The sequence below is a fragment of the Peromyscus maniculatus genome, chromosome 18, assembly GCF_049852395.1.
Source record: "Peromyscus maniculatus bairdii isolate BWxNUB_F1_BW_parent chromosome 18, HU_Pman_BW_mat_3.1, whole genome shotgun sequence".
NCBI lineage: Eukaryota > Metazoa > Chordata > Mammalia > Rodentia > Cricetidae > Peromyscus > Peromyscus maniculatus.
The window spans coordinates 9,577,089-9,593,041 of record NC_134869.1 but is presented as its reverse complement, the minus strand read 5'-3'; positions in this window follow the sequence as shown (position 1 = coordinate 9,593,041).

Sequence of the window (15,953 nt, the reverse complement as noted above, 5' to 3'; positions counted from 1 at the left end):
TTTCCCATGAAGCCAGTACAGTGAGCTAGCTCAAAACAAAAGAACTGTGCTTCCTCCACAAACGGGGCATTCTAGTTCAACTCAGTATTGGAAACTCAGTAAAACAGTAGCTTCAATTCAGTCCAATACAGTGTAGTTGCTCGGAACAGGCGCGAATGCAATTTGCACTGTCTATGCCCAGAATAGCACAAGAGTGGTGTTCTTACCCTGAATTAACACTTGCTGCTAGCAGTTGAAATTGAATGTGATTCAACTCCGTTTAGGAAGTTTAATTGAACCCTAATTTGCCATCCAAGAAAAACACTTTGCCTTTGAGAAAAGGGCATTCTTGCACTCTACTGTGTTTCCTATAAAGCCAGTACAGTGTGGTAGCTAAAAACAAAAGAACTGTGCTTCCTACACAAACGGGGCATATCTAGTTCAACTCAATATTGGAAACTAAGTAAAACAGGAGTTTCTATTCAGTCCAATACCCTGAACTTGCTGGGAACAGACGCAAATGGACTTTGCACTGTGTATGGCCAGAATAGCACATGAGTGGTGTTCGTACCCTGAATTAACACTTGCTGCTAGCACTTGAATCTGAATGTGATTCTACCCCGTTTAGGAAGTTTAATTGAACCCTAGTTTGCCATACAAGAAAAAAACTCTGCTTTTGAGAAAAGGGCATTCTTGTACTCTACTGTGATTCCTAGAGGGCCAGTACAGTGAGCTAGCTCAAAACAAAAAAACTGTGTTTCCTCCACAAACGGGGCATATCTAGTTCAACTCAGTATTGGAAACTGAGTAAAACAGGAGCTTTTATTCAGGCCAAAACAGTGTAGTTGCTCAGAAAAGGCACGAATGTAATTTGTACTGTGTATGGCCAGAATAGCACAAGAGTGGTGTTCTTACCCTGAATTAACACTTGCTGCTAGTACTTGAAACTGAATATGATTCAACTCCGTTTAGGAAGTTTAATTAAACCCTAGATTGCCATACATGAAAAAGACTCTGCTTTTGAGAAAAGGGCATTCTTGCACTCTACTGTGTTTCCTATAGAGCCAGTACAGTGATGTTGCTCAAAAGAAAAGAACAGTGCTTCCGATACAAACAGGGCATATCCAGTTCAACTCAGTATTGAAAACTAAGTAAAACGGGAGCTTCTCTTCAGTCCAATACACTGTACATGCTGGGAAAGGAGGTGAATGCTATTTGCACTGTGTGTGGCCAGAATAGCACAAGAGTCGTGTTCTAACCCTGAATTATCACTTGCTGCTAGCACTTGAAACTCAATGTGATTCAATTCCGTTTAGGAAGTTTAATTGAACCCTAATTTGCCATCCAAGAAAAACACTCTGCTCTTGAGAAAAGGGCATTCTTGCACTCTACTGTGCTTCCAATAAAGCCAGTAGAGTTAGGTAGTTAAAAACAAAAGAACTGTGCTTCCTACACAAACGGGGCATATCTACTTCAACTCAATATTGGAAACTAAGTAAAACAGGAACTTCTATTTAGTCCAATACACTGTACTTGCTGGGAACAGGCGTGAATGCTATTTGCAATGTTTACGGCCAGAATAGGACAACAGTGGTGTACTTACATTGAATTAAAACTTGCTGCTTGCACTTGAAACTGAATGTGATCCCACTCCGTTTAGGAAGTTTATTGAACCCTAGTTTGCCATAGAAGAAAAACACTCTGCCTTTGAGAAAAGGGCATTCTTGCACTCTACTGTGATTCCTATAGGGCCAGTACCTTGATCAAGCTCTAAACAAAAGAACTGTGCTTCCTACACAAACTGGGCTTATCTAGTTCAACTCAGAATTGGAATCGAAGTAAAACAGGAGCTCCTCTTCAGTCCAATACACTGCACTTGCTGGGAACAGACACGAAAGGACTTTGCACTGTGTATGGCCAGAATAGCCCATCTGTGGTATTCTGACCTTGAAATAACACTTGCTGCTAACACTTGAAACTGTATGTGATTCAATTCCGTGTAGGAAGTTTAATTGAACCCTAGTTTCGAATACCAGAAAAACACTCTGCTTTTGAGAAAAGGGCATTCTTGCACTCTACTGTGATTCCTATAGGTCCAGTACAGTGAGCTAGCTCAAAACAAAAGAACTGTGCTTCCTCCACAAACGGGGCATATCTAGATCAACTCAGTATTGGAAACTCATTAAAAAAGGAGCTTCTATTCAGTCCAATACAGTGTAGTTGCTCAGAACAGGCGCGAAAGTATTTTTTACTGTGTATGTCAAGAATCGCACAAGAATGGTGTTCTTAAACTGAATTAACAGTTCCTACTAGCACTTGAAATGGAATGTGATTCAACACCGTTTAAGAAGTTTAATTGAACCCTAGTTTGCCATGCAAGAGAAACACTCTGCTTTTGAGAAAAGGGCATTCTTCCACTCTACTGTGATTCCTATAGGGCCAGTACAGTGAGCTAGCTCAAAACAAAAGAACTGTGCTTCCTCCACAAACGGGGCATATCTACTTCAACTCAATATTGGAAACTAAGTAAAAAAGGATCTTCTATTCAGTCCAATACATTGTACTTGCTGGGAACTGGCGCGAATGCTATTTGCACTGTTTATGGCCAGAATAGGACAACAGTGGTGTACTTACCCTGAATTAACACATGTTGCTTGCACTTGAAACTGAATGTGATCCCACTCCGTTTAGGAAATTTAGTGATCCCTAGTTTGCCATACAAGAAAAACACTCTGCTTTTGAGAAAAGGGCATTCTTACACTCTACTGTGTTTCCTATAGGGCCAGTACCTTGATCTAGCTCTAAACAAAAGAACTGTGCTTCCTACACAAACTGGGTTTATCTAGTTCAACTCAGAATTGGAATCGAAGTAAAACAGGAGCTTCTCTTCAGTCCAATACACTGCACTTGCTGGGAACAGACACGAATGGACTTTGCACTGTGTATGGCCAGAATAGCACATGAGTGGTATTCTGACCTTGAAATAACACTTGATGCTAGCACTTGAAACTGAATGTGATCCAACTCCGTGTAGGAAGTTTAATTGAACCCTAGTTTCCCATACCAGAAAAACACTCTGCTTTTGAGAAAAGGGCATTCTTGCACTCTACTGTGATTCCTATAAGGTCAGTTAAGTGAGCTAGCTCAAAACAAAAGAACTGTGCTTCCTCCACAAACAGGGCATATCTAGTTCAACTCAGTATTGGAAACTCATTAAAAAAGGAGCTTCTATTCAGTCCAATACAGTGTAGTTGCTCAGAACAGGCGGGAATATATTTTGTATTGTGTATGGCAAGAATCGCACAAGAATGGTGTTCTTAAACTAAATTAACAGTTGCTGCTAGCACTTGAAACGGAATGTGATTCAACTCCGTTTAAGAAGTTTAATTGAACCCTAGTTTACCATGCAAGAGAAACACTCTGCTTTTGAGAAAAGGGCATTCTTGCACTCTACTGTGATTCCTATAGGTCCAGTACAGTGAGCTAGCTCAAAACAAAAGAACTGTGCTTCCTCCACAAACGGGGCATATCTAGTTCAACTCAGTATTGGATACTCAGTAAAACAGGAGCTTCTATTCAGTTCAATATGGTGTAGTTACTCAGAACAGGCAGGATTGTAATTTGTACTGTGAATGGCCAGAATAGAAAAAACGGTGGTGTACTTACAGTGAATTAACTTGTTGATAGCAGTTGAAACTGAATGTGATTCAACTCCGTTTAGTAAGTTTAATTGAACCCTAATTTGCCATACAAGAAAAACAGTCTGCTTTTGAGAAAAGGGCATTATTGCACTCTACTGTGTTTCCTATAAAGCCAGTACAGTGAGGTAGTTAAAAACAAAAGAACGGTGCTTCCTACACCAACGGGGCATATCTAGTTGAACTCAATATTGGAAACTAAGTAAAACAGGAGCTTCTATTCAGTCGAATACACTGTACTTGCTGGGAACAGGCGTGAATGCTATTTGCACTGTTTATGGCCAGAATAGGACAACAGTGCTGTACTTACCCTGAATTAACACTTGCTGCTAGCACTTGAAACTGAATATGATCCAACTCCGTTTAGGAAGATTAATTGAACCCTAGTTTGCCATACAAGAAAAACACTCTGCTTTTGAGAAAAGGGCATTCTTGCACTCTACTGTCATTCCTATAGGGCCAGTACAGTGAGCTAGCTCAAAACAAAAGAACTGTGCTTCCTCCACAAACGGGGCATATCTAGTTCAACTCTGTATTGGCAACTCAGTAAAAAGGAGCTTCTATTCAGTCCAATACAGTGTAGTTGCTCAGAACAGGCGCGAATGTAATTTGCACTGTTTATGGCAAGAATGGAACAAGAATGGTGTTCTTAACCTGAATTAACAGTTGCTGTTTGCACTTGAAATTGAATGTGATTCAACTCCGTTTAAGAAGTTTAATTGAACCCTAGTTTGCCATGCAAGAGAAACACTCTGTTTTGAGAAAAGGGCATTCTTGCACTCTACTGTGATTCCTGTAGGGCCAGTCCAGTGAGCTAGCTCAAAATAAAAGAACTGTGCTTCCTCCACAAACGGGGCATATCTAGTTCAACTCAGTATTGGAAACTCAGTAAAACAGTAGCCTCAATTCAGTCCAATAGTGTGTAGTTGCTCGGAACAGGCACGAATGCAATTTGCACTGTCTATGAACAGAATAGCACAAGAGTGGTTTCTTACCCTGACTTAACACTTGCTGCTAGCACTTGAAACTGAATGTGATTCAAATTCCTTGAGGAAGTTTAATTGAACCGTAGTTTGCCATACAAGAAAAACACTCTGCTTTTGAGAAAATGGCATTCTTGCACTCTACTGTGATTCCTATAGGGCCAGTACAGTGAACTAGCTCAGAACAAATGAACTGTGCTTCCTACACAAACGGGGCATATCTAGTTCAACTCAGTATTGGAAACTAAGTAAAACAGGAGCTTCTATTCAGTTCAATACAGTGTAGTTACTCAGAACAGGTACGAATGTAATTTGTACAGTGTATGGCCAGAATCGCACAAGAGTGGTGTACTTACCCTGAAATAACACTTGCTGCTAGCACTTGAAACTGAATATGATTCAACTCCATTTAGGAAGATTTATTGAACCCTAGTTTGCCATACAAGAAAAACACTCTGCTTTTGAGAAAAGGGCATTCTTGCACTCTACTGTCATTCCTATAGGGCCAGTACAGTGAGCTAGCTCAAAACAAAAGAACTGTGCTTCCTCCACAAACGGGGCATATCTAGTTCAACTCTGTATTGGCAACTTAGTAAAAAGGAGCTTCTATTCAGTCCAATACAGTGTAGTTGCTCAGAACAGGCGCGAATGTAATTTGCACTGTTTATGGCAAGAATCGCACAAGAATGGTGTTCTTAACCTGAATTAACAGTTGCTGTTTGCACTTGAAATTGAATGTGATTCAACTCCGTTTAAGAAGTTTAATTGAACCCTAGTTTGCCATGCAAGAGAAACACTCTGTTTTGAGAAAAGGGCATTCTTGCACTCTACTGTGATTCCTGTAGGGCCAGTCCAGTGAGCTAGCTCAAAATAAAAGAACTGTGCTTCCTCCACAAACGGGGCATATCTAGTTCAACTCAGTATTGGAAACTCAGTAAAACAGTAGCCTCAATTCAGTCCAATAGTGTGTAGTTGCTCGGAACAGGCACGAATGCAATTTGCACTGTCTATGAACAGAATAGCACAAGAGTGGTGTTCTTACCCTGACTTAACACTTGCTGCTAGCACTTGAAACTGAATGTGATTCAAATTCCTTGAGGAAGTTTAATTGAACCGTAGTTTGCCATACAAGAAAAACACTCTGCTTTTGAGAAAATGGCATTCTTGCACTCTACTGTGATTCCTATAGGGCCAGTACAGTGAACTAGCTCAGAACAAATGAACTGTGCTTCCTACACAAACGGGGCATATCTAGTTCAACTCAGTATTGGAAACTAAGTAAAACAGGAGCTTCTATTCAGTTCAATACAGTGTAGTTACTCAGAACAGGTACGAATGTAATTTGTACAGTGTATGGCCAGAATCGCACAAGAGTGGTGTACTTACCCTGAAATAACACTTGCTGCTAGCACTTGAAACTGAATATGATTCAACTCCGTTTAGGAAGATTAATTGAACCCTAGTTTGCCATACAAGAAAAACACTCTGCTTTTGAGATAAGGGCATTCTTGCACTCAACAGTGTTTCCTATAGGGCCCGTACAATGAGTGAGAATAAAACAAAAGAACTGTGCTTCCTACAGAATCAGGGCATATCTAGTTCAACACCGTATTGGAAATTATGTAAAACAGGAGCTTCTCTTCAGTCCAATACACTGTACTTGCTGGGAACAGACGCGAATTCCATTTTCACTGAGTATGGCCGAATAGCACAACAGTGGTGTACTTAACTTGAATTAACACTTGTTGCTAGCAGTTGAAACTGAATGTGATTCAACTCCGTTTAGTAAGTTTAATTGAACCCTAATTTGCCATACAGGAAATACACTCTGCTTTTGAGAAAAGGGCATTCTTGCACTCTATTGTGTTTCCCATGAAGCCTGTACAGTGAGATAGCTCAAAACAAAAGAACTGTGCTTCCTCCACAAAAGGGGCATATCTAGTTTAACTCAGTATTGGAAACTCAATAAAACAGTAGCTTCAATTCAGTCCAATACAGTGTAGTTGCTCGGAACAGGCGCGAATGCAATTTGCACTGTCTATGCCCAGAATAGCACAAGAGTGGTGTTCTTACCCTCAATTAACACTTGCTGGTAACAGTTGAAATTGAATGTGATTCAACTCCGTTTAGGAAGTTTAATTGAACCCTAATTTGCCATCCAAGAAAAACACTCTGCCTTTGAGAAAAGGGCATTCTTGCACTCTACTGTGTTTCCTATAAAGCCAGTACAGTGGGGTAGCTAAAAACAAAAGAACTGTGCTTCCTACACAAACGGGGCATATCTAGTTCAACTCAATATTGGAAACTAAGTAAAACAGGAGTTTCTATTCAGTCCAATACGCTGCACTTGCTGGGAACAGACGCAAATGGACTTTGCACTGTGTATGGCCAGAATAGCACATGAGTGGTGTTCTTACCCTGAAATAACACTTGCTGCTAGCACTTAAAACTGAATGTGATTCCACCCCGTTTAGGAAGTTTAATTGAACCCTAGTTTGCCTTACAAGAAAAAAAGTCTGCTTTTGAGATAAGGGCATTCTTGTACTCTACTGTGATTCCAAGAAAGCCAGTACAGTGAGCTAGCTCAAAACAAAAAAACTGTGTTTCCTCCACAAACGGGGCATATCTAGTTCAACTCAGTATTGGAAAATGAGTAAAACAGGAGCTTTTATTCAGGCCAAAACAGTGTAGTTGCTCAGAACAGGCACGAATGTAATTTGTACTGTGTATGTCCTGAATAGCACAAGAGTGGTATTCTTACCCTGAATTAACACTTGCTGCTAGTACTTGAAACTGAATGTGATTCAACTCCGTTTAGGAAGTTTAATTAAACCCTAGTTTGCCATACATGAAAAAGACTCTGCTTTTGAGAAAAGGGCATTCTTGCACTCTACTGTGTTTCCTATAGAGCCAGTACAGTGAGGTTGCTCAAAAGAAAAGAACAGTGCTTCCGATACAAACAGGGCATATCCAGTTCAACTCAGTATTGAAAACTAAGTAAAACGGGAGCTTCTCTTCAGTCCAATACACTGTACATGCTGGGAAAGGAGGTGAATGCTATTTGCACTGTGTATGGCCAGAATAGCACAAGAGTCGTGTTCTTAACCTGAATTATCACTTGCTGCTAGCACTTGAAACTCAATGTGATTCAATTCAGTTTAGGAAGTTTAATTGAACCCTAATTTGCCATCCAAGAAAAACACTCTGCTCTTGAGAAAAGGGCATTCTTGCACTCTACTGTGCTTCCAATAAAGCCAGTACAGTGAGGTAGCTAAAAACAAAAGAACTGTGCTTCCTACACAAACGGGGCATATCTAGTTCCACTCAATATTGGAAACTAAGTAAAACTGGAGCTTCTATTTAGTCCAATACACTGTACTTGCTGGGAACAGGCGCGAATGCTATTTGCACTGTTTATGGCCAGAATAGGACAACAGTGCTGTACTTACCCTGAATTAACACTTGCTGCTTGCACTTGAAACTGAATGTGATCCCACTCCGTTCAGGAAGTTTATTGAACCCTAGTTTGCCATACAAGAAAAACACTCTGCCTTTGAGAAAAGGGCATTCTTGCACTCTACTGTGATTCCTATAGGGCCAGAACAGTTATCTAGCTCAAAACAAAAGAACTGTGTTTCCTACACTAACGGTGCATATCTAGGTCAACTCAGTATTAGAAGCTAAGTAAAACAGGAGCTTCTCTTCAGTCCAATACAGTGTAGTTGCTTGAACAGACGCGAATGTAATTTGCACTGTGTATGGCCAGAATAGCACAAGAATGGTGTCCTTACCCTGAATTATCACTTGCTGGTAGTTCTTGAAACTGAATGTGATTCAACTCCGAGTAGGAAGTTTAATTGAACCCTAATTTGCCATCCAAGAAAAACACTCTGCTTTTGAGAAAAGAGCATTCTTGCACTGTACTGTATTTCCTATAAAGCCAGTACAGTGAAGTAGCAAAAAACAAAAGAACTGTGCTTCCTACACAAACGGGGCATATCTACTTCAAATCAATATTGGAAACTTAGTAAAAAAGGATCTTCTATTCAGTCCAATACATTGTACTTGCTGGGAACTGGCGCGAATGCTATTTGCACTGTTCATGGCCAGAATAGGACAACAGTGGTGTACTTACCCTGAATTAACACTTGCTGCTTGCACTTGAAACTGAATGTGATCCCACTCCGCTTAGGAAATTTAATTGAACCCTAGTTTGCCATACAAGAAAAACACTCTGCTTTTGAGAAAAGGGCATTCTTACACTCTACTGTGTTTCCTATAGGGCCAGTACCTTGATATAGCTCTAAACAAAAGAACTGTGCTTCCTACACAAACTGGGCTTATCTAGTTCAACTCAGAATTGGAATCGAAGTAAAACAGGAGCTTCTCTTCAGTCCAATACATTGCACTTGCTGGGAACAGACACGAATGGACTTTGCACTGTGTATAGCCAGAATAGCACATGAGTGGTATTCTGACTTTGATATAACACTTGCTGATAGCACTTGAAACTGAATGGGATTCAACTCCGTGTAGGAAGTTTAATTGAACCCTAGTTTCCCATACCAGAAAAACACTCTGCTTTTGAGAAAAGGGCATTCTTGCACTCTACTGTGATTCCTATAGGGCCAGTACAGTGAGCTAGCTCAAAACAAAAGAACTGTGCTTCCTCCACAAACGGGGCATATCTAGTTCAACTCTGTATTGGAAACTCATTAAAAAAGGAGCTTCTATTCAGTCCAATACAGTGTAGTTGCTCAGAACAGGCGTGAAAGTATTTTGTACTGTGTATGGCAAGAATCTCACAAGAATGGTGTTCTTAACCTAAATTAACAGTTGCTGCTAGCACTTGAAACGGAATGTGATTCAACTCCGTTTAAGAAGTTTAATTGAACCCTAGTTTGCCATGCAAGGGAAACACTCTGCTTTTGAGAAAAGGGCATTCTTTCACTCTACTGTGATTCCTATAGGGCCAGTACAGTGAGCTAGCTCAAAACAAAGAACTGTGCTTCCTCCACAAACGGGCATATCTAGTTCAATTCAGTATTGGATACTCAGTAAAACAGGAGCTTCTATTCAGTTCAATACGGTGTAGTTACTCAGAACAGGCAGGAATGTAATTTGTACTGTGAATGGCCAGAATAGATAAAATGGTGGTGTACTTACCCTGAATTAACACTTGTTGATAGCAGTTGAAACTGAATGTGATTCAACTCCGTTTAGTAAGTTTAATTGAACCCTAGTTTGCCATACAAGAAAAACAGTCTGCTTTTGAGAAAAGGGCATTATTGCACTCTACTGTGTTTCCTATAAAGCCAGTACAGTGAGGTAGTTAAAAACAAAAGAACGGTGCTTCCTACACCAACGGGGCATATCTAGTTCAACTCAATATTGGAAACTAAGTAAGACAGGAGCTTCTATTCAACCAATACACTGTACTTGCTGGGAACAGGCGCGAATGCTATTTGCACTGTTTATGGCCAGAATAGGACAACAGTGCTGTACTTACCCTGAATTAACACTTGCTGCTTGCACTTGAAACTGAATGTGATCCCACTCCGTTTAGGAATTTTAATTGAACCCTAGTTTGCCATACAAGAAAAACACTCTGCTTTTGAGAAAAGGGCATTCTTGCACTCTACTGTGATTCCTATAGGGCCAGTACAGTGAGCTAGCTCAAAACAAAAGAACTGTGCTTCCTCCACAAACGGGGCATATCTAGTTCAACTCTGTATTCCAACTCAGTAAAAAAGGAGCTTCTATTCAGTCCAATACAGTGTAGTTGCTCAGAACAGGCGCGAATGTAATTTGCACTGTTTATGGCAAGAATCGCACAAGAATGGTGTTCTTAACCTGAATTAACAGTTGCTGCTTGCACTTGAAATTGAATGTGATTCAACTCCGTTTAAGAAGTTTAATTGAACCCTAGTTTGCCATGCAAGAGAAACACTCTGTTTTGAGAAAAGGGCATTCTTGCACTCTACTGTGATTCCTGTGGGGCCAGACCAGTGAGCTAGCTCAAAATAAAAGAACTGTGCTTCCTCCACAAACGGGGCATATCTAGTTCAACTCAGTATTGGAAACTCAGTAAAACAGGAGCTTCTATTCAGTTCAATACAGTGTAGTTACTCAGAACAGGCACGAATGTAATTTGTACTGTGTATGGCCAGAATCGCACAAGAGTGGTGTTCTTACCCTGAAATAACACTTGCTGCTAGCACTTGAAACTGAATGTGATTCAACTCCGTTTAGGAAGATTAATTGAACCCTAGTTTGCCATACAAGAAAAACACTCTGCTTTTGAGATAAGGGCATTCTTGCACTCTACTCTGTTTCCTATAGGGCCCGTACAATGAGTTAGAATAAAACAAAAGAACTGTGCTTCCTAAGGTACCAGAGCATATGTAGTTCAACACCGTATTGGAAATTATGTGAAACAGGAGCTTCTCTTCAGTCCAATACACTGTACTTGCTGGGAACAGACACGAATGCCATTTTCACTGAGTATGGCCGAATAGCACAACAGTGGTGTACTTACCCTGAATTAACACTTGTTGCTAGCAGTTGAAACTGAATGTGATTCAACTCCGTTTAGTAAGTTTAAATGAACCCTAGTTTGCCATACAAAAAGACACTCTGCTTTTGACAAAAGCGCATTCTTGCACTCTACTGTCTTTCTGATAGGGCCAGTACAGTGATCTAGCTCAAAACAAAAGAACTGTACTTCCTACACAAACGGGGCATATCTAGTCAACTCATAATTGGAAACTAAGTAAAACATGAGCATCTTTTCAGTCCAGTACACTGTAATTGATGGGAACAGACGAAAATGCCATTTTCACTGTGTATGGCCAGAATAGCACAACAGTTGTGTGCTTAGCCTGAATTAACACTTGCTGCTAGCACTTGAAACTGAATGTGATTCAACTCTGATTAGGAAGTTTAATTGAACCCTAGTTTGCCATACAAGAAAAACACTCTGCTTTTGAGGAAAGGGCATTCTTACACTCTACTGTGTTTCCGTTAGGGCCAGTACAGTGATCTAGCTCAAAACAAAAGAACTGTGCTTCCTACACAAACGGGGCATATCTACTTGAACTCAGTCTTGGAAACTAAGTAAAACAGGAGCTTCTTGTCAGTCCAATACAGTGTAGTTGCTGGGAACAGACGCCAATGTAATTTGCACTATGTGTGGCCAGAATAGCACAAGACTGGTGTTCTTACCCTGAATTAACACTTGCTGCTAGCACTTGAAACTGAATGTGATTCAACTCCGTTTAGGAAGTTTAATTTCACCCTACTTTGCCATACATGAAAAAGACTCTGCTTTTGAGAAAAGGGCATTTTTGCACTCTACTGTGTTTCCTATAGAGCCAGTTCAGTGAGGTTGCTCAAAACAAAAGAACAGTGCTTCGGAAACAAACAGGGCATATGTAGTTCAACTCAATATTGGAAACTAAGTAAAACGGGAGGTTCTCTTCAGTCCAATACACTGTAAATGCTGGGAACAGAGGTGAATGCTATTTACACTGTGTATAGCCAGAATAGCCCAAGAGTCGTGTACTTACCCTGAATTATCACTTGCTGCTAGAACATGAAACTGAATGTGATTCAACTCCGTTTAGGAAGTTTAATTGAACCCTAATTTGCCATCCAATAAAACACTCTGCTTTTGAGAAAAGGGCATTCTTGCACTCTACTGTGTTTCCTATAAAGCCAGTACAGTGAGGTATCTAAAAACAAAAGAAATGGGCTTACTACACAAACCTGGCATATCTAGTTCAACTCAATATTAGAAACTAAGTAAAACAGGAGCTTCTATTCAGTCCAATACACTGTATTTGCTGGGAACAGGCACGAATGCTCTTTGCACTGTGTATGGCCAGAATAGCACAAGAGTGGTATTCTTACCCTGAATTAACACTTGCTTCTACCACTTGAAATTGAATGTGACTCAACTCCATTTAGCAAGTTTAATTGAACCCTAGTTTGCTAACAAGAAAAACACTCTGCTTTTCAGAAAAGGGCATTCTTGCACTCTAATCTGTTTCCAATAGGTCCAGTAGAGTGAGCTAGCTCAGATCAAACGAACATGTTTCGTCCACAAACGGGGCATATCTAGTTCAACTCAGTATTGGAAACTAAGTAAAACAGGAGCTTCTCTTCAGGCCAATACACTGTACTTGCTGGGAACAGACGAGAAATCTATTTGCACTGTGATTGGCCAGAATAGCACAACAGAGGTGTACCTACCCTGAATTAACACTTGCTGCTAGAACTTGAAACTGAATGTGAATCAACTCCGTTTAGGAAGGTTAATTGAACCCTAGTTTGCCATACACGAAAAACACTCTGCTTTTGAGGAAAGGGCATTCTTGCACTGTACTGTGTTTTGATAGGGCCAGTACAGTGAGCTAGCTCAAGTCAAAAGAACTGTGCTTCCAACACAAACGAGGCATATCTACTTCAACTCAGTATTGGAAACTAAGTAAAACAGGAGCTTCTCTTCAGTCCAATTCACTGTACTTGCTGGGAACAGGCACGAATGCTATTTGCACTGTATATGGCCAGAATAGCACAAGAGTTGTGTTCTTACCCAGAATTAACACTTGTTGCTAGAACTTGACACTGAAAGTGATTCAACTCGTTTAGGAAGTTTAATTGAACCCTAGGTTGCCATACAAGAAAAACACTCTGTATTTGAGAAAAGGTCATTCTTGCACTCTTGTGTTTCCTACAGGGCCAGTACAGTGAGCTGGCTCAAAACCAAATAACTGTTCTTCCTACACAAGCAGGGAATATCTAGTTCAACTCAGTAATGGAAACTAAGTAAAACTGGAGCTTCTCTTCAGTCCAATACACTTACTTGCTGGGAACTGATGTGAATGCTATTTGCACTGTGTATGGGAAGAATAGTACAAGAGCGGTGTTATTACCATGAATTAACACTTGCTGCTACCACTTGAAACTGAATGTGATTCAACTCCATTTAGGAAGTTTAACTGAAACATAGTTTGCCATACAAGAAAAACATTCTGCTTTTGAGAAAAGTGCATTCTTGCACTCTAATCTGTTTCTAATAGTTCAAGTACTGTGAGCTAGATTAAAACATAAGAACTATGCTTCCTACACAAACGGGGCCTATCTAGTTCAACTCACTATTGGAAACTAAGTAAAACAGGAGCTTCTCCTCAGTCCAAAACACTGTACTTGCTGGGAACAGACGAGAATGCTATTTGCAATGTTAATGGCCAGAATAGCACAAATGTCGTGTTCTTACCCTGAATTAACACTTGCTGCTAGCACTTGAAACTGAGTGTGATTCAAATCCCTTTAGGAAGTTTATTTGTACCCTAGTTTGCCATACAAGAAAAACACTCTGCTTCTTAGAAAAGGGCATTCTTGCACTCTACTGTGATTCCTATAGGGCCAGAACAGTGAGCTAGCTCAAAACAAAAGAACTGTGCATCCTAAACAAACGGGGTATATCTAGTTCAATGCCGTATTGGAAATAATGTAAAACAGGAGTTTATCTTCAGTCCAATACACTGTACTTGCTGGGAACAGACTCGAATGCCATTTTCACTGTGTATGGCCAGAATAGTACAACAGTGGTGTACTTAACCTGAATTAACACTTGTTGATAAAAGCTGAAACTGAATGTGATTCAACTCCGTTTAATAAGTTTAATTGAACCCTTGTTTGCCATACAAGAAAAACACTGCTTTTGAGAAAAGGGCATTCTTGCACTCTACTGTGTTTCCAATAGGGCCAGTACAGTGATCTAGCTCAAAACAAAAGAACTGTGTTTCCTACACAAACGGGGCATATCTAGTTCAACTCAGTGTTGGAAACTAAGTAAAACAGGAGCTTCTCTTCAGTCCAATACAGTGTAGTTGCTGGGAACAGATGCGAATGTAATTTGCATTGTGTATGGCCAGAATATGGCCACAAGAGTGGTGTTCTTACCCTGAATTATCTCTTGCTGCTAGTTCTTGAAACTGAATGTGATTCAACTCCATGTAGGAAGTTTAATTCAACCCTAGTTTCCCATACAAGAAAAACACTCTGCTTTTGAGAAAAGGGCATTCTTGCACTCTACTGTGATTCCTATAGGGCCAGTACAGTGAGCTAGCTCAAAACAAAAGAACTGTGCTTCCTCCACAAACGGGGCATATCTAGTTCAACTCAGTATTGGAAACTTATTAAAAAAGGAGCTTCAATTCAGTCCAATACAGTGTAGTTGCTCAGAACAGGCGCGAATGTATTTTGCACTGTGTATGGCAAGAATCGCACAAGAATGGTGTTCTTCAACTGAATCAACAGTTGCTGCTAGCCCTTGAAACTGAATGTGATTCAACTCCGTTTAAGAAGTTTAACTGAACCCTAGTATGCCATAAAAGAAAAATATTCTGCTTTTGGAAAAGGGCATTCTTGCACTCTACTCTGACCTATAGGGCCAGTACAGTGAGCTAGCTCAAAACAAAAGAGCTGTGCTTCCTACACAAACGGGGCATATCTACTTCAACTCAGTATTGGAATCTAAGTAAAACAGGAACTACTTCAGTGTAGTTGTTGGGAACAGACGCGAATGTAATTTGCACTGTGTATGGCCAGAATAGCACAAGAGTGGTGTTCTTACACTGAAATAACACTTGCTGTTAGAACTTCAAACAGATTGTGATTCAATTGCTTTAGGAAGTTTAATTGAACCCTAGGTTGCCATAGAAGAAAAACATTCTACTTTTGAGAAAAGGACATTTTTGCACTCTAATCTGTTTCCAATAGGGCCAATACAGTGAGCTAGCTCAAAAAAAAATAAATGTGCTTGCTACACGAACGGGGCATATCTAGTTTAGCTCAGTATTTGAAACTATGTTAAAGTGGAGTTTCTCTTCAGTCCAATACACTGTACTTGCTGGGAACAGACATGAATGCTATTTGCACTGTGTATGGCCAGAATAGCACAAGAGTGGTGTTCTTACACTGAATTAACACTTACTGCTAGAACTTGAATCTCAATGTGATTCAACTCCCTGTAGGAATTTTAATTGAACCCTAGTTTGCCATACAAGAAAAACACTCTGCTTTTGAGAAAAGGGCATTCTTGAAGTCTAATGTGTTTCATATACGGCCAGTACAGTGAGCAAGCTCAAAACCAAAGAACTGTCCTTCCTACACAAATGGGGCATATCTAGTTCAACTCAGTTTTCGAAACTAAGTAAAACAGGAACTTCTCTTCAGTCCAACACACTTACTTGCTGGGAACAGACGTGAATGCTATTCGCCCTGT